This window comes from Lissotriton helveticus, chromosome 3_1 (genome assembly GCF_964261635.1).
Source record: "Lissotriton helveticus chromosome 3_1, aLisHel1.1, whole genome shotgun sequence".
Taxonomy (NCBI): domain Eukaryota; kingdom Metazoa; phylum Chordata; class Amphibia; order Caudata; family Salamandridae; genus Lissotriton; species Lissotriton helveticus.
The window spans coordinates 629652392-629671274 of record NC_136061.1 but is presented as its reverse complement, the minus strand read 5'-3'; the positions used below and the strand labels follow the sequence as shown (position 1 = coordinate 629671274).

The window sequence follows — 18883 nt, the reverse complement described above, 5'->3', positions numbered from 1 at the left end:
CCAATGAGACCAACTCTTGGGGCCCTTCCCTGTTTTACCCTTATAACTCAAAAATGCCCACTATGTCTAAACAGTTTGTATAATTGCACAGTAAGAGGAGAGTTGAAAACACAAATGTCAAAAAACATCATATAGTCTTATTAAAAATTGAAACAGTTTATTACAAATTCATAAAAGCATAAATTATACACATTAATAAAAACAATTTCCTAGTTTTTTTTGTTTAAGGAAAAGGTTAATCCTTATACACATATAAAATCATACAAAATCGTATTGTTCAGAATGTAAAAAAAATCACAATAGTCATGGATGTCCAGTTATCAAAAGTTGTCGACGCAGCGTTTCGGTGTACAATGATATCACCTTCATCAGGACAAAAACAGTTCTATACAAAGGAAACATACAATTAGAGATATTCATAATGTCAATTTGTATACATTATTCTTTTAGGTTAAAAATAATTTCGACACTTTCCAGTTTTTCTCAGTGGGGTAAAAAGTTTTCACCATAGTTATTAGTCGCATATTTATCACAGTTAGGGGCATTGTTGTACTTAAATCCTTCACACATTTGAGTTAAGTCGAGTAACACGGGAAGGTAAACAGTGTGAAGTGACTGCTTATCACTATTAGGTAGCTGGACTGAGTCGCTCAGTTTGCATACCTGCAAGAATTGATTAGGCCTCTCTTTTTAATTGGAGGTGGTTTACTCGATGTATCTCAATGGATAAAAAGCTGTGATATAGCTCGATTGGGTATCCCTTCCTTTCTGTGAAGGGACACAAAATTATGCAAAATAACCAAACGTTCAGGGGGCCAGATTTCATCTATTTACATAGTTGCATAATGACCACATTAAATTTGTGATGTTTTAAGTTACCTGTTTTATTCAGGGACCCAGTGATGAGGATGTTGCTGGAGGGGTGCCACCGCTTTTTTTTAAAAGGGCGTAACTGCCTATAAGAGAATACGTGCACTTAACCACTTGTTACTTTTCATTATGTGGGACCTATAGCTTTATAGAATGGGTGCTTTTTTATTCACCATGGTACTCACCTATAACGGAGGGTTCAACGACCCTAAATGCAGCGTGACTGGGTTCTTTTAATTCTTGATCAGCGCTGACTTGTCATTTCTCACGTCTTATTCAATTTAGACCTGCAGGGGAGTATGAGAAATATATCTGTCGTTCTGTTATCTCCCTCTCTTCTCATAGTTTACCTACGAGTCTCTTTAATTAATTTACAGAGATTACTGTGCTGGTAACTGTTATCACACATGTTCTTGTACATTGGAACTATGCTAACTTGGAAAATCAGTTTAATGGTTATGTTGACTGCTCTTTTCCTGACTCACAGTAGGTCTTATATTGTTCTTAATGAAAACTCATCTTCTGGATAGACATTTTTATAATTTTTATACAAAGTACACCCGGAGAGGATCCTACACTCGATCTTTTGCTACTCCGGGACCACTGCCGTTTTACCGTTCTGGTTTTATTAGATGATTTAGTTGATACCGTGGATATAGACTTAAATTATACAACGCTCATTCGGCATTCCCATGCTGTCATATCAGGTTTGAGGCAGGAAATAATTCCGCCTTGCATTTAGCTTTTAGAAACATGTTCCCCGTTGTCACGTTTGCCGATTTTTAATAAAACACACCGTGCGGCTACGTAAACTTAAGCATACTGCCAGGTAAAGTACTATGCCTGCTGGTCGGTTTGTGGTTATACACAACTGTGGCTACTAGAATATCTAACCTGTTTTCAAAACTGTTCGCACAGCTCTATCGAGGAACGTAGTGGCAGCGGTTCTTACCTTTTCCTTTAGTGTCGGCCTCCCTGCGCCCCTCTCAGCTCCTCGCCTTCAATATTAACGATTGCATTTGATTCACTATCAACTCTTCGGTATTTAAACACGTTATCGCTGTAACTTTTAAGGGTTAACCTAACGCGAGAGGTTGTTGATATTTTTTATGGATGGCGTGCAACTGATCCTCGAAGAACTACTCTCGTAGTTTTTTATGGCTTGGATGCGCAGTCTGAGATCGTCATCAATGTACTGCACGTTTTTCAGGACTACAATTGTAGTTTGTTATTGAGCTGCCTCATAGTTTAAGACAAGTGTATGTCGATGCAAGCCTAAGTTATGTGGTATCTGTTGATTATAAGTTTGCAAATACAATCACCGTTCCTATGTAGCAGTTTGCATATTTAGCTCTTAATAATCAGGTCTCGAGTCGCATAGTTTTAAGGCCCGTTACAGGATCCTTTCCCAGTCCTCTTTTGTATCCAGTCCGTCTCTGACTGAGTTAAATTTGGACATATAAAATTGTTCGCGGCTTTTCCTTTTCACGTCAATATTGCCTCCTTTGCTGCTTTGAATGGTTAGCTCGAGCCCGCATCAGCTTATATCATTTACACCATGTCCTGCGGTTTTCCAATGGTCTACGAGGGGGGCACCGATTTTTTGACAGCGAATGGCTGATTTATGTTCATTCATTCTTAGTCTAATTTCACGGGACGTTTCGCCTATGTACACATATTCGCATGGGCATTTAATTAAATACGGAATGAGAAAAACAAGGACCCCCTGGGTAGTAATGTACGCAGACTCCTAGGGCAGGGTAAATAAGATTTGTGAGAAAATTCCTAGGCAGTCTAACCAGTAGGCAAACAATTAATCTGACCCAATAGCAAAAGGAACATTCAAGAAATACATTTATAAAACAAGCATACTTTTAATTGACATAGTAAAAATCATATAGAACCCTGAACAATAATCAGACTATATGATGAATTCATACAATGATCATAACATATACAATTAATACATAAAATAAAAAAAAAAGTTTTTAACAATTTAATAATACGACACCCTAAATCATAGGTGGTGCCTAGAGTACAATGGCGACGCGCGTTTCGGCGGAAAACGCCTTCCTCAGGAGTCACAGTTGGTTATCTGGAAGTACATATAAAAAGCATATATAAGGTACAATTCTTATTTATTGTAAACATACAAGTCAAGAAAATCCATTCTCTAATAAAACATAGATCACCAGAGCATAACATTATACATATCTAACAAGAATATCCTTTACGTTATTCGGTTCAGACTTACTAATTAATTTGTTTCCTACATGTCACCAGATGGACATGTCTTATCATTGGATTGTGTCGTATTCAACTGTCAAGAAAATCTGATGTGCAGAACATATAGCAAGTGAGAAAAAATTGCACTGATGACATGGAGATTGTCGTTACCATCATACAATGAGCACTCTAAAATAAATACATATATTCGCAATGACTTACATATGGATACTGATGACAAGCAATTGATGTCTTCATTCAAGATAAAAAACAACAAAACAGGCAGTGGATGTTCCTGTGTAATAGAGACAAAAAATGTCGTAGTAAATCTTTCTAGTTGTGAACCAGAGATTATCATAGAGTCCAATGAACACACGATGTCACATGAATGCACAAAAAGAGAAAAAAGACTATGCTTGGTATAAAGGCAATTCAGAGGAAACAAGCCTCTCAAGGTGAGAGAGATGCAGTCCCAGACAAAACAGACGTTTAATAATATGGGGGTTATGTTAGCAGGTATGGGTTAAATTGACTCATATTCACACTCCGAGTTTGTGAATAATAAGCACAATACCTGTAAAAACGAGTCTGATGTTGCTAAGATGTAATCATTCGCTGGTCGTCAATGGTAATGGCACAGTTCTGTGAATGGCATACGATGTATCTGGGGAAGGACAGGATAAATAAGATGCAAGGGAAAAAGTTCACATATCTTAGTGCAATCGAGTACCCATTTTGAAGCATTACAAGATGTAATACTATAGTGAACCTCATATGTAAAGGTCACGCATTGAAGGATATATTACTACGGGCTCAAGCAAGAGCTATTATAATCTTGAAATGTCCATGGGGAGAACGATAGCTGTTAGGAAAACATATACTTATATGTATCTCAGTCAAATTACGATATTGTTGGTGCTCAAACAAGGCTTTCCACATGGTCAGACTGTGATATAATTACCTGGGGCAGACGTAGTATAGCTGAGAAGGAAGGCCCACTCGAAAGGTATACGAAAGGCTCACTGGAAAGCAATACGAAAAGATGCAAGAATATTCGGTCCCTTTCTTATTGATGCACAAACAGCTAAATGTGAAAAGAATAAGTCACCCCAAACTATGAATATACCAGATTAATCTCGTGTTCAATAATATTCCTAAAAGCAGTATCACCACCGGACTTCCCCATCAAATACAAACATTTAATTACCTTAAAGAATGTTTCAAATTATCAAAATATCAAATCCAGCAACGTGCAGTATTAGCGTTTCAGCAAAGGTGACAGCCCCAAGACGACGGCTGTAGCATATAAAGACGCGTATAAGCCTGTAATCAAATGACAGGCATACAGTTATCGACCGTGTTGCTGAAAAATGATGACAAGTCCGAACTACCACATAAAGTTCGAGCGAACAATTACCTTAATGTTTGTTTCAAGATATTAAAATCCGGCAATAAATGATGTTAACGTGCGGTAGAATTAGTCGCCCCAGATCGACAACTGTGGCAAGTAGAGACTCATATAGGTCTGTAAACAAATGGACAGGCATAAAAACGCTTATTAAACAAGGAAAATATAATGCGTGTAGCACGATAAAGGCACACACATAAAATGAATTAAAATGCAATTATTGAAAGCGAGAAAAAGAGCCTTTTACAGATGAAAAGGAGCTTAAACCGACACTGCGGCTCTTACCCGGTGATAAACGGCTGGCGGCAGGATAATGCTCACACGGCGTATTTGGCGCGGCGTTCCGTCTGCCAAAGTTGGATCAGTGGGAGGGTTCAAACTGCCACATTTAAATAGTGAACTAACGCGGGAAACCTGCCTCTGCTGCAAAGAAGTAGTAAACAGGGGTAAAGGACTCTCCATTTTCCTCGGTCCCGGCTTAACACACAGAGATGGCTCGTAGAGAGCCAGACCAGGAAGTTCAAAAGCGAGAAGAATGCCCATAAAAAATGATGCCGTTCTGTCCCGCGCATCGAGATCGAAAATCATGAATGCCCATTTTTGAAACAGACTACACAAAAAAAAGGGGCATTCTAAGAAAAGTGGAGATTGATACCAAATAGTGACGTTCAAGAGTGATACACAATGGCACACGCAGGATATAAAGAATAGTGCCGGATGATGGTGCAAATTGACTGATACAATCTGGTACACAAGGGATACGATGTAACACTGTTATCCGATGCGGTAAGAACAAAGTGACTTCCTTAGGCATATAGTTTACCTAAGTGGCCCTATTGTAAATATTAGGCTCCAGAACAGCCCATTGGCGGCATAAGTGCTCAATGTGATACCAATAAAGAGCAATAGGAAAGGGGGGGGGGGGGGAGAGAGGGGTTGGCAAAATAAGGGATACCTTGTATCAATGAGGTCCCGATGAAAAGGGAACAGGGAAACCTCTAAAGAGAGAATCGTCATGATGGGCCCCTGGCAGATCAGAATGTGGATCACATGACGCTAAGTCTAATCTTAGACTGGTAGATGGCAACAAACTATAGTGAAACAGGCATGTGAAGCGGGTCTGCAGTAATCAGCGATGGCTGAGGAAGTTTAGATGATGGCATTTTGTTGTTTTTTATCTTGAATGAAGACATCAATTGCTTGTCATCAGTATCCATATGTAAGTCATTGCGAATATATGTATTTATTTTAGAGTGCTCATTGTATGATGGTAACGACAATCTCCATGTCATCAGTGCAATTTTTTCTCACTTGCTATATGTTCTGCACATCAGATTTTCTTGACAGTTGAATACGACACAATCCAATGATAAGACATGTCCATCTGGTGACATGTAGGAAACAAATTAGTAAGTCTGAACTGAATAACGTAAAGGATATTCTTGTTAGATATGTATAATGTTATGCTCTTGTGATCCATGTTTTATTAGAGAATGGATTTTTTGACTTGTATGTTTACAATAAATAAGAATTGTACCTTATATATGCTTTTTATATGTACTTCCAGATAACCAACTGTGACTCCTGAGGAAGGCGTTTTCCGCCGAAACGCGCGTCGAGTTCTTATTCGCCATTGTACTCTAGGCACCACCTATGATTTAGGGTGTCGTATTATTAAATTGTTAAAAACTTTTTTTAAATTTTATTTATTAATTGTATATGTTATGATCATTGTATGAATTCATCATATAGTCTGATTATTGTTCAGGGTTCTATATGATTTTTACTATGTCAATTAAAAGTATGCTTGTTTTATAAATGTATTTCTTGAATGTTCCTTTTGCTATTGGGTCAGATTAATTGTTTGCCTACTGGTTAGACTGCCTAGGAATTTTCTCATTTAATTAAGTACACCATGTTTTTCGTCCTGCAATTAATAAACGATTTGATTCTGTGTTTTATTTTTTTGTGTTCTATACAGTCACCTTTGATGATGTTCGCACAGTTTGCACAGTTACTGCATGGGAACGTCCCCTGCGGGAGTGGTTTGCTATCAATAGTCGGTTGCTTGTTTTTATTCTCTTCCCGATACGTATGTACTAAGCTGTTTTTAATCGTTCGGTTGCGTCTGAAGGCAAACACGGGTTTCTCAACTTTCTCTTTATTCCTTTTACTCACCAGATTCCAGTTACGGTTGATTATATTTTTTATTTTATTGCTAACTCCGCTATAGTTGCTCACAAATACTAGCCTTTTTTCTGTTTGTTTGTCTTTAATCTTCTCTTGAAAAAGATTTTCCCTATTAAAATACCGTGCTCTTTTAAACACTTGTTTAACCATCCGGTTTGGTTACCCTCTGTTTTTTAATTTAGTTGAAAGTACATCAGCATGTTTTAAAAAATTGCTGTTCTTTGTGCAATTACGTTTTAATCTTAAAAACTGTCCAAACGGGATGTTGTTCTTCTGACAGGGGGGGTGGTGGCTTTTGTAATGGAGCATCGTATTTCTGTCTGTTTTTTTGGTGAATAGTTCGACCTGTAGTATACCACACTCATGTTTAATGATAATGTCTAGGAATTCACAGGAATGTTGATCATAATGGCTCGTGAATTTCAGATTGCTGTCCCCTCGATTTAGCCAATAGATAAAGTCATTCAGTGTTTCTACAGTGCCTGTCCATATAAAGAAAATGTCGTCTATGTATCTTGACCATGACGAAATATTTTCAAAGAAAGGGGCAACTGCGTTAAATATATGCCTTTCCTCAAATTGTGCCACGTAGAGGCATGCCAAGCTGGGAGCACAGGTCGCTCCCATGCTGGTCCCCTTGGTTTGTTTAAAGAACTCTTTATTAAACAAGAAAATATTATTCTTTAGGACAATCGTTACGCAGTCAATGATAAATGCTTCATGCACATTTGGATTGTTTCCACCTGGACACAGGAGGTTGGTAATCATATCGATGGTGCTGTTTTGAGGTATATTTGTGTATAATGCCTCTATGTCTAGCGTGACTAAGTACTGTGTGTCAGGGTTGAAGGGGAGGTTCTCTAATTTTCTGATGATGGAAGCTGTGTCTTTGATGTAGGCTTTTTGTGTAATTACCAAGGGCTGTAAAAAGGTATCTGCATAAATGCTCAGTGGCTCAGTCAATGATCCTATGCTGGACACTATGGGTCGCATTGGGGGATCAGTGGCATTCTTATGGACTTTTGGGAGTCCATATAGTGCAGGTACTGTAGGGTTTTGATTTAAGAGGAATCTATACTCTTCTTCGCAGATTATGTTATCCTCTTTAGCATAATCTAACAGCCTCTTAATCTTATTCTCCAGTGTAGACCATTCGTTTCTACATGACTTTTGGTAATGTTCTCTGTTATTAAGGAGTTGTGCCATTTTTTGATTATATTGTGTAGTTGACATTATTACAATACTTCCGCCTTTATCGGACGGTTTGATTGTAAGCGCATGATTATTCTCTAAATTACTAAGAGCTTCTCTCTCTTCTCTACTAAGATTAAAAACAATCCAGTTTTTTTGTTCAAGGACATCTGCAACGCTTTTAGTAACTGCTATTTCAAAGGCTTCAATATGTTTATCAACTAGGCCACTCTGGGGGGTCCATGTTGATTTGGGTTTTAGGCCAGATTTATTGAGTGAAGGAGGCCTTTCTTTGTCCTCAAAGAATGACATTAATCTTATCTTTCTGAAGAAATTTTGGAGATCCCTTTCAAGACTAAATTTATCAACCGGAGAGGTGATCGCATAGCCCAGTCCCTTTTCTAATAGTTTAATTTCTGTTTTTGATAATTCTGCATCTGAGAGATTAATTACCGAAGCCTTATTTACATGTCCCAGTTCTTCTGACTCCTGGTATTGGGTCTCTGTTGATATTGAGGTTGAGGCATATACTTGCCCCTCATCCTCTCTGTTGTCCATGAGAATGGCGTTGTTCTAAAAAAGAGAGGGAGTCTCTATTTAGCCCTTTTCCAGTGTCATTTTCTTTGCTAGGATTTCTGTTCTCATTCTGTGGTTCTGACTCGCTGTCAGAACTAGTATAAGAAGTATCAAAGAATCTAACTTTTTTCTTTTGATAATTATTGGCCTGGTGTTGTTGCCAAGGTTTTCGATATTGGGGTGTTTCTCTTGGTCGGTCGTAATAATCTTTTTGCAAGTAGGGATAAATAAATTCGGGGTTAAATTTTGCGACATCTTTTCTTAATTTATTGCTTTTTTTGTTAAATAGAAAGTCCCTATAGCCATCCACATCTTTTTGGATGTCTTCTAGTTTTTTTACAGCATCATCTAGTGCTGTGCTTTCTGTCAATTTCTTTTCAAGATCTTTTAGTTCCTGTCTTTCAACTATTAGTATGTCTGATGCTGTTTCTATAATTAAAAGCATCCAGTCACGGCTGCATCTGTTTGCGACTAGGGTCAATTTTTCTATAAATTTTTGGTTGCCTATGAAGATCCCTGGTTCGTTTCTTACCTGTAACCCCTTTGGGATTATCCCATTTTTGCAATAGTCAATTAAAAAGTCAGAGTGAAGTTCAGTCCGTATTATTTTTTTCTTAGAATTCCATAAATTGCGCCATTCTTCCTCATCGGTGTTGTTAATTTGGGCAACTGGGATGTTTTTTGTGGTCCCATTGATTATTTTATTAAATTGATCCTCACTATAATTTAGGATCTTAATGCCTTCCATTTGGGCTGCTCTGTTAGCAAGGTAATATCAATACCTCCCCGGTTCACCAACCGTGAGTTAAATAATAAAAGGAAGGGAGGACTCCTTACAAATTGAATAAGGGACCAGGAGAGAGAAAATTAAGGAAATCAAAAGGTCCAATGAGACCAACTCTTGGGGCCCTTCCCAGTGTTACCCTTATACCTCAAAAATGCCCACTATGTCTAAACAGTTTGTATAATTGCACAGTAAGAGGAGAGGTGAAAACACAAATGTCAAAAAACATCATCATATAGTCTTATTAAAAATTGAAACAGTTTATTACAAATTCATAAAATCATAAATGATACACATTAATAAAAAAACATATGTTAAAACAATTTCCTAGTCTTTTTTGTTTAAGGAAAAGGTTAATCCTTATACACATATAAAATCATACAAAATCGTATTGTTCAGAATGTACAAAAAATCACAATAGTCATGGATGTCCAGTTATCAAAAGTTGTCGACGCAGCGTTTCGGTGTACAATGATATCACCTTCATCAGGACAAAAACAGTTCTATACAAAGGAAACATACAATTAGAGATATTCATAATGTCAATTTGTATACATTATTCTTTTAAATTAAAAATAATTTCGACACTTTCCAGTTTTTCTCAGTGGGGTAAAAAGTTTTCACCATAGTTATTAGTCGCATATTTATCACAGTTAGGGGCATTGTTGTACTTAAATCCTTCACACATTTGAGTTAAGTCGAGTAACACGGGAAGGTAAACAGTGTGAAGTGACTGCTTATCACTATTAGGTAGCTGGGCTGAGTCGCTTAGTTTGCATACCTGCAAGAATTGATTAGGCCTCTCTTTTTAATTGGAGGTGGTTTACTCGATGTATCTCAATGGATAAAAAGCTGTGATATAGCTCGATTGGGTATCCCGTTCCTTTCCGTGAAGGGACACAAAATTATGCAAAATAACCAAACGTTCAGGGGGCCAGATTTCATCTATTTACATAGTTGCATAATGACCACATTAAATTCGTGATGTTTTAAGTTACCTGTTTTATTCAGGGACCCAGTGATGAGGATGTTGCTGGAGGGGTGCCACCGCTTTTTTTAAAAAGGGCGTAACTGCCTATAAGAGAATACGTGCACTTAACCACCTGTTACTTTTCATTATGTGGGACCTGTAGGTTTATAGAATGGGTGCTTTTTTATTCACCATGGTACTCACCTATAACGGAGGGTTCAACGACCCTAAATGCAGCGTGACTGGGTTCTTTTAATTCTTGATTAGCACTGACTTGTCATTTCTCACGTCTTATTCAATTTAGACCTGCAGGGGAGTATGAGAAATATATCTCTATCGTTCTGTCATCTCCCTCTCTTCTCATAGTTTACTTACGAGTCTCTTTAATTAATTTACAGAGATTACTGTGCTGGTAACTGTTATCACACATGTTCTTGTACATTGGAACTATGCTAACTTGGAAAATCAGTTTAATGGGTATGTTGACTGCTCTTTTCCTGACTCACAGTAGTCTTATATTGTTCTTAATGAAAACTCATCTTCTGGATAGACATTTTTATAATTTTTATACAAAGTACACCCGGAGAGGATCCTACACTCGATCTTTCACTACTCCGGGACCACTGCCGTTTTACCGTTGTGGTTTTATTAGATGATTTAGTTGATACCGTGGATATAGACTTAAATCATATACAACGCTCATTCGGCATTCCCATGCTGTCATACCAGGTTTGAGGCAGGAAATAATTCCGCCTTGCATTTAGCTTTTGGAAACATGTTCCCCGTTGTCACGTTTGCCGATTTTTAATAAAACACACCGTGCGGCTACGTAAACTTAATCATACTGCCAGGTAAAGTACTATGCCTGCCGGTCGGTTTGTGGTTATACACAACTGTGGCTACTAGAATATCTAACCTGTTTTCAAAACTGTTCGCATAGCTCTATCGAGGAACGTAGTGGCAGCGGTTCTTACCTTTTCCTTTAGTGTCGGCCTCCCTGCGCCCCTCTCAGCTCCTCGCCTTCAATATTAACGATTGCATTTGATTCACTATCAACTCTTCGGTATTTAAACACGTTATCGCGGTAACTTTTGAGGGTTAACCTAACGCGAGAGGTTGTTGATATTTTTATGGATGGCGTGCAACTGATCCTCGAAGAACTACTCTCGTAGTTTTTTATGGCTCGGATGCGCAGTCTGAGATCGTCATCAATGTACTGCACGTTTTTCAGGACTACAATTGTAGTTTGTTATTGAGCTGCCTCATAGTTTAAGACAAGTGTATGTCGATGCAAGCCTAAGTCATGTGGTATCTGTTGATTATAACTTTGCAAATACAATCACCGTTCCTATGTAGCAGTTTGCAGATTTAGCTCTTAATAATCAGGTCTCGAGTCGCATAGTTTTAAGGCCCGTTACAGGATCCTTTCCCAGTCCTCTTTTGTATTCAGTCCGTCTCTGACTGAGTTAAATTTGGACATATAAAATTGTTCGCGTCTTTTCCTTTTCACGTCAGTATTGCCTCCTCTGCTGCTTTGAATGGTTAGCTCGAGCCCGCACCAGCTTATATCATTTACACCATGTCCTGCGGTTTTCCAATGGTCTACGAGGGGGGCACCGATTTTTTGACAGCGAATGGCTGATTTATGTTCATTAATTCTTAGTCTAATTTCACGGGACGTTTCGCCTATGTACACATATTCGCATGGGCATTTAATTAAATACACCATGTTTTTCGTCCTGCAATTAATAAACGATTTGATCCTGTGTTTTATTTTTTTGTGTTCTATACAGTCACCTTTGATGATGCAGTTCCCATGCAGTAACTGTGCAAACTGTGCGAACATCATCAAAGGTGACTGTATAGAACACAAAAAAATAAAACACAGAATCAAATCGTTTATTAATTGCAGGACGAAAAACATGGTGTATTTAATTAAATGCCCATGCGAATATGTGTACATAGGCGAAACGTCCCGTGAAATTAGACTAAGAATTAATGAACATAAATCAGCCATTCGCTGTCAAAAAATCGGTGCCCCCCTCGTAGACCATTGGAAAACCGCAGGACATGGTGTAAATGATATAAGCTGGTGCGGGCTCGAGCTAACCATTCAAAGCAGCAGAGGAGGCAATACTGACGTGAAAAGGAAAAGACGCGAACAATTTTATATGTCCAAATTTAACTCAGTCAGAGACGGACTGAATACAAAAGAGGACTGGGAAAGGATCCTGTAACGGGCCTTAAAACTATGCGACTCAAGACCTGATTATTAAGAGCTAAATATGCAAACTGCTACATAGGAACAGTGATTGTATTTGCAAACTTATAATCAACAGATACCACATGACTTAGGCTTGCATCGACATACACTTGTCTTAAACTATGAGGCAGCTCAATAACAAACTACAATTGTAGTCCTGAAAAACGTGCAGTACATTGATGACGATCTCAGACTGCGCATCCGAGCCATAAAAAACTACGAGAGTAGTTCTTCAAGGATCAGTTGTACGCCATCCATAAAAATATCAACAACCTCTCGCGTTAGGTTAACCCTCAAAAGTTACCGCGATAACGTGTTTAAATACCGAAGAGTTGATAGTGAATCAAATGCAATCGTTAATATTGAAGGCGAGGAGCTGAGAGGGGCGCAGGGAGGCCGACACTAAAGGAAAAGGTAAGAACCGCTGCCACTACGTTCCTCGATAGAGCTATGCGAACAGTTTTGAAAACAGGTTAGATATTCTAGTAGCCACAGTTGTGTATAACCACAAACCGACCGGCAGGCATAGTACTTTACCTGGCAGTATGCTTAAGTTTACGTAGCCGCACGGTGTGTTTTATAAAAAATCGGCAAACGTGACAACGGGGAACATGTTTCCAAAAGCTAAATGCAAGGCGGAATTATTTCCTGCCTCAAACCTGATATGACAGCATGGGAATGCCGAATGAGCGTTGTATATGATTTAAGTCTATATCCACGGTATCAATTAAATCATCTAATAAAACCACAACGGTAAAACGGCAGTGGTCCCGGAGTAGTGAAAGATCGAGTGTAGGATCCTCTCCAGGTGTACTTTGTATAAAAATTATAAAAATGTCTATCCAGAAGATGAGTTTTCATTAAGAACAATATAAGACCTACTGTGAGTCAGTAAAAGAGCAGTCAACATAACCATTAAACTGATTTTCCAAGTTAGCATAGTTCCAATGTACAAGAACATGTGTGATAACAGTTACCAGCACAGTAATCTCTGTAAATTAATTAAAGAGACTCGTAAGTAAACTATGAGAATAGAGGGAGATAACAGAACGATAGAGATATATTTCTCATACTCCCCTGCAGGTCTAAATTGAATAAGACATGAGAAATGACAAGTCAGCGCTGATCAAGAATTAAAAGAACCCAGTCACGCTGCATTTAGGGTCGTTAAACCCTCCGTTATAGGTGAGTACCATGGTGAATAAAAAAGCACCCATTCTATAAAGCTATAGGTCCCACATAATGAAAAGTAACAGGTGGTTAAGTGCACGTATTCTCTTATAGGCAGTTACGCCCTTTTAAAAAAAAGCGGTGGCACCCCTCCAGCAACATCCTCATCACTGGGTCCCTGAATAAAACAGGTAACTTAAAACATCACAAATTTAATGTGGTCATTATGCAACTATGTAAATAGATGAAATCTGGCCCCCTGAACGTTTGGTTATTTTGCATAATTTTGTGTCCCTTCACAGAAAGGAACGGGATACCCAATCGAGCTATATCACAGCTTTTTATCCATTGAGATACATCGAGTAAACCACCTCCAATTAAAAAGAGAGGCCTAATCAATTCTTGCAGGTATGCAAACTAAGCGACTCAGCCCAGCTACCTAATAGTGATAAGCAGTCACTTCACACTGTTTACCTTCCTGTGTTACTCGACTTAACTCAAATGTGTGAAGGATTTAAGTACAACAATGCCCCTAACTGTGATAAATATGCGACTAATGACTATGGTGAAAACTTTTTACCCCACTGAGAAAAACTGGAAAGTGTCGAAATTATTTTTAACCTAAAAGAATAATGTATACAAATTGACATTATGAATATCTCTAATTGTATGTTTCCTTTGTATAGAACTGTTTTTGTCCTGATGAAGGTGATATCATTGTACACCGAAACGCTGCGTCGACAACTTTTGATAACTGGACATCCATGACTATTGTGATTTTTTGTACATTCTGAACAATACGATTTTGTATGATTTTATATGTGTATAAGGATTAACCTTTTCCTTAAACAAAAAAGACTAGGAAATTGTTTTAACATATGGTTTTTTATTAATGTGTATCATTTATGATTTTATGAATTTGTAATAAACTGTTTCAATTTTTAATAAGACTATATGATGATGTTTTTTGACATTTGTGTTTTCACCTCTCCTCTTACTGTGCAATTATACAAACTGTTTAGACATAGTGGGCATTTTTGAGTTATAAGGGTAACACTGGGAAGGGCCCCAAGAGTTGGTCTCATTGGACCTTTTGATTTCCTTAATTTTCTCTCTCCTGGTCCCTTATTCAATTTGTAAGGAGTCCTCCCTTCCTTTTATTATTTAACCCACAAAAAGAATCCCTGCAGGTTTAGAAAAATATATTATTATATTCTGAACAAAACAAGACCAAAACGACATGAATCTGATGTATAGAAATTGAGATATTCAAATTGAAAAGAGTAAATGCATTTAAGAGCTTTGAAGCAAGTAGTGCTAAAAAGGTTACTTTATGCCACACTGAACTAGGGAAAAGTGAAAGTTTGTGCGGACCGATATGGAGCACCGCTGGCTACAGGACTCATGCAGTCCCTGGTGAACAAAGTACTTTTCCTGGTCGCACACAGCAAGACACGTCGATGTCGAGGCCCACAGGTGAAGAATGCTTCGATGATATTTACGCAGTGACGGCAATGCATCAGTTCCAAAGACTGGTGCCGGAGTCAAGAGGCATCGAGCGATGCACCAGATTCTGCACACGGTACAAATCCATGCATCAATCTCACCAAGCTGCAGCAGCGGCGATATGCCTTGGATCTCTGGAGGCAAAGCCATGGTTCTGATGCAATGTGCCGATTTTACTCCCACAACTGGGCGGACAAGCAGGGTCTGCTACAGACAGACAGGAGATGCATTGAAATTCATGTTGCAAGCACAAGGGCCACTTCCAGTGAGCCAGGCACAGCAGCTGGTGTACAGACTTTGATTCCCCTGAGTCTGAAGTAACAGTAGGCAAACCGACAAGTCGTTGGAGATCACTTGGAGTGAAAGCAGTGTTCAGCTCTCCTTGAGCAGAGTCAGAGAGCAGCAGGCAGCAGGGCATCAAATAGAAAAGCACACTTTCCAGATCAGGAGTACAGTTGAGTCCTTTAGGCAGCACAGACTTTCTTCTGGCAGAGCTTCAGTTACAAGTTCGGCAGTGTCTGATTTTAGATAGTCAGAGTCCCAGTACTTATATACAAAAGTGCCTTTGATGTGGGAGTGACTTCCAAGCAACTTTTTGAAGTGCACAAAGAGTCCTTGCAACCAAGTCCTGTCTGCCAGGCCATCTGTGGGGAGTAATCGGTCATTTTTGAAGGGGACAAGCCACTGTCTATTCAAGTGAAGTGTTAGCAGCTCCCTTCCATCCTGCCCAGACAAAGCGACCAGAATGCAGATGTATGTAGATGGGTCCTCAGACACACCTATCCATCCTGTGTTGTGACTGTCCAGAAGGAATGCACAAAGTGTAGCTGTCATTCCCCCCAGACTTGTATAGGAGACAGGCTGGCAGGCACACAGAGCAGTAAGTGCAGAGAAATGCCCACTTTCTAAAAATGGCATTTCTAGATTAGTAATGTTAAATCCAACTGCACCACGAAGGACGATTTGTCATTACCATTCCAATCATATGAAACATGACAAAGCTACTCCTCTCTGATCAAGAATTACAGCTTAAATGTGTATTAAGGAATTCCTAGTGCTAGCCTATGAAAGGAGTAGGCCTCACAGTAGTGAAAAATGACACAGACTGTTTCTCACTACCAGGACATGCAAAACATAAAAGTACATGTCCTAACATTTACTTATACAGCACCCTGCCCTTAGGGCAACTAGGGCCTACCTTAGATGTGACTTCTACGTAAAAAAGGGAAGTTTAAGGCTTGGCAAGCAGTTTTAAATGCGAAGTAGATGTGTCAGCAAACTGCACACACGGGCACTTCAGTGGCAGGCATGAGACAGGTTTGAAAGCCTACATCTGTGGGTGGCACAACCAGTGTGGCAGGCCAAAAGTAGTATTTACCTTATAGGCCCAAGGCAGATGGTATACCACCTTGCAAGGGACTTGCAAGTAAATTAAATAGGACCACCAGGTGTATACCAATTACACACATATTTAGGGAAGAAGCACATGCACTTTAGCACTGCTAAGCAGTGGTGAAGTGCTCAGAGTCCTAAGGCCAACAAAGATATTAATTGAAATGTGGAGGCAAAGAGATTGGGGGGAAGACTACCCATAGGCTGACAGGTCTAAAAGGGATGTATAAGGGGAGCGACAGCCTGATACTTAGGGCTACTCTTCCTTTTTGCATGTCCATAGAACTTACTCCCAAATAGACCTGATTCTGGCTAGTAAACCCCCCACCTCACTCACGAAGGAATTGATATTTGGCCGAATCAGAGTTTGTGGTCATGGTGGGTGATTTGGTGGCACGTACCTGATAGGTGAATCCAGATTGCTTAGGGTACTACTCTTACAAGCAAAACTAGTAGAGCAAATTATAGGTTATTTTGAAATTAATGCCAATGGGGAAATCCACCTGTTGGGGTTATGGGATTCTAATAAATCAGCCCTGATATGAAAAGATATCTCTCTGGTGGCTGACCTCTGTAAATTTCGGAACAGGGAGATTGTAAAATTATAAATGGGAGTATGGGGATAGAGAGAAAGAGTACAGAGAGACACCCTCTTTGGGAAACCGGAAGAAACTAGCACACAGGAACAACTCAAGCCACTGCAAGCCGTCAAAACTGAACTTTAAAAAACATCTTACGAAGCAGTAAAAAAGTATAACCTTAGGTAGAAGTGGGCCAGCTGCTGGAAGCTCCACTGGCTGGAGCCTGAAGCCCGGCTCTGGCACAGCTCGAAAGACTATTGAAACATCGAGCCCATAATGGGCCGAGCTTTGATATGGCTTCTGCCTGCCACTCCCACTCTACAGTGCACAAAGAGGTTAAAATAAAGTATTAACATTACAAATAAAAAGGGACAGACAAACAGATATCCTTTAAGCAGTTGATTTGTACAAAGTAAATGCAATTAACCTGAATTAATTGTGGCTTCCCCACTTAAACAAATTGGATGATCCTCAGCTAATATTTTATTTCACCGATCCTCCATTTTTTAGAATTGCTTATGAAAGCACCATCAAATACGTGAGTTCAGAATACCAGCTTTACAAAGGTTTATTGTACTTAACCTGTTGCGTTTAACTTGGATCACTGACACATCGACAGACAAAATATCGAGAGGACAAAATATAGAAGTAAAAATATCGACTGCAAAAATATCGACTTCCAAACAAACAGGTAAGTACAAAAATATCGAGTGTAAAAAATATAGACTGTCAAAATATCGATTTATTAAAATTTCTTAAAAGTACAATAAAAGTAATATAATAAGAAATTAAATTAATTTAAACATATTCAAAATACTTAAATAAACATAAAATTGAGAAATAATTAATGTAACTAAAAACAATATATATATTTTAAATACATATATACATATATATATATACATATTATTTACAAAACATATACAATATTTTTACCGTAGGATAGCGAAAGGGTTAAAATTACTATTCCCACTCCAGTGAGTGCAACAGTAGGGAAAGCGTTGGATAGCGTAGGGGTAAAAATTACTATTCCCACTCCAGCGAGTGCAGCAGTAAGGAAACTGTTGGATAGCGTAGGGGTAAAAATTACTATTCCCACTCCAGCGAGTGCAACAGTAGAGAAAGCGTTGGATAGCGTAGGGGTTTAAATTACTATTCCAACTCCAGTGAGTGTAACAGTAGGGTAAGCGTTGGATAGCGTACGGATAAAAATTACTATTCCAACTCCAGAGAGTGCAACAGTAGGGAAAACATTGGATAGCACAGGGCTAACAATTACTATTACCACTCCAGAGATTGCAACATTAGAGAACGCGTTGGATAGCGTAGGGGTAAAAATTACTATTCCCACTCCAATGAGTGCAACAGTAGGGAAAGCGTTGGATAGCGTAGGGGTAAAATTTACTATTCCAACTCCAGCGAGTGCAACAGTAGAGAAAGCGTTGGATAGCGTAGGGGTAAAAATTACTATTCCCACTCCAGGGAGTGCAACAGTAGGGAAAGCGTTGGATAGCGTAGGGGTAAAAATTACTATTCCAACTCCAGCGAGTGCACCAGTAGGAAAAGCGTTGAAAAGCATAGGGGTAAAGATTACTATTCCCACTCCAGCAAGTGCAATAGTAGGGAAAGCGTTGGATAGCATATGGGTAAAAATTACTATTCCCACTCCAAAGAGTGCAACAGTAGGGAAAGCGTTGGATAGCGTCGGGGTAAAAATTACTATTCCCACTCCAAAGAGTGCAACAGTAGTGAAAAC

General features: G+C 38.9%; 1 long non-coding RNA gene across 1 annotated transcript; it reads right to left on the bottom strand.

Moving 5' to 3' along the window:
• Positions 1-2914: 2914 nt before the first annotated feature.
• Positions 2915-4854, bottom strand: LOC144824688 (uncharacterized). The gene is made up of 6 exons (XR_013609060.1): positions 4790-4854; positions 4514-4621; positions 4304-4419; positions 4058-4180; positions 3319-3391; positions 2915-2965 (listed from the first exon to the last, which is right to left on the bottom strand). It is a non-coding gene; the product is annotated as an uncharacterized LOC144824688 (long non-coding RNA).
• Positions 4855-18883: the final 14029 nt, after the last annotated feature.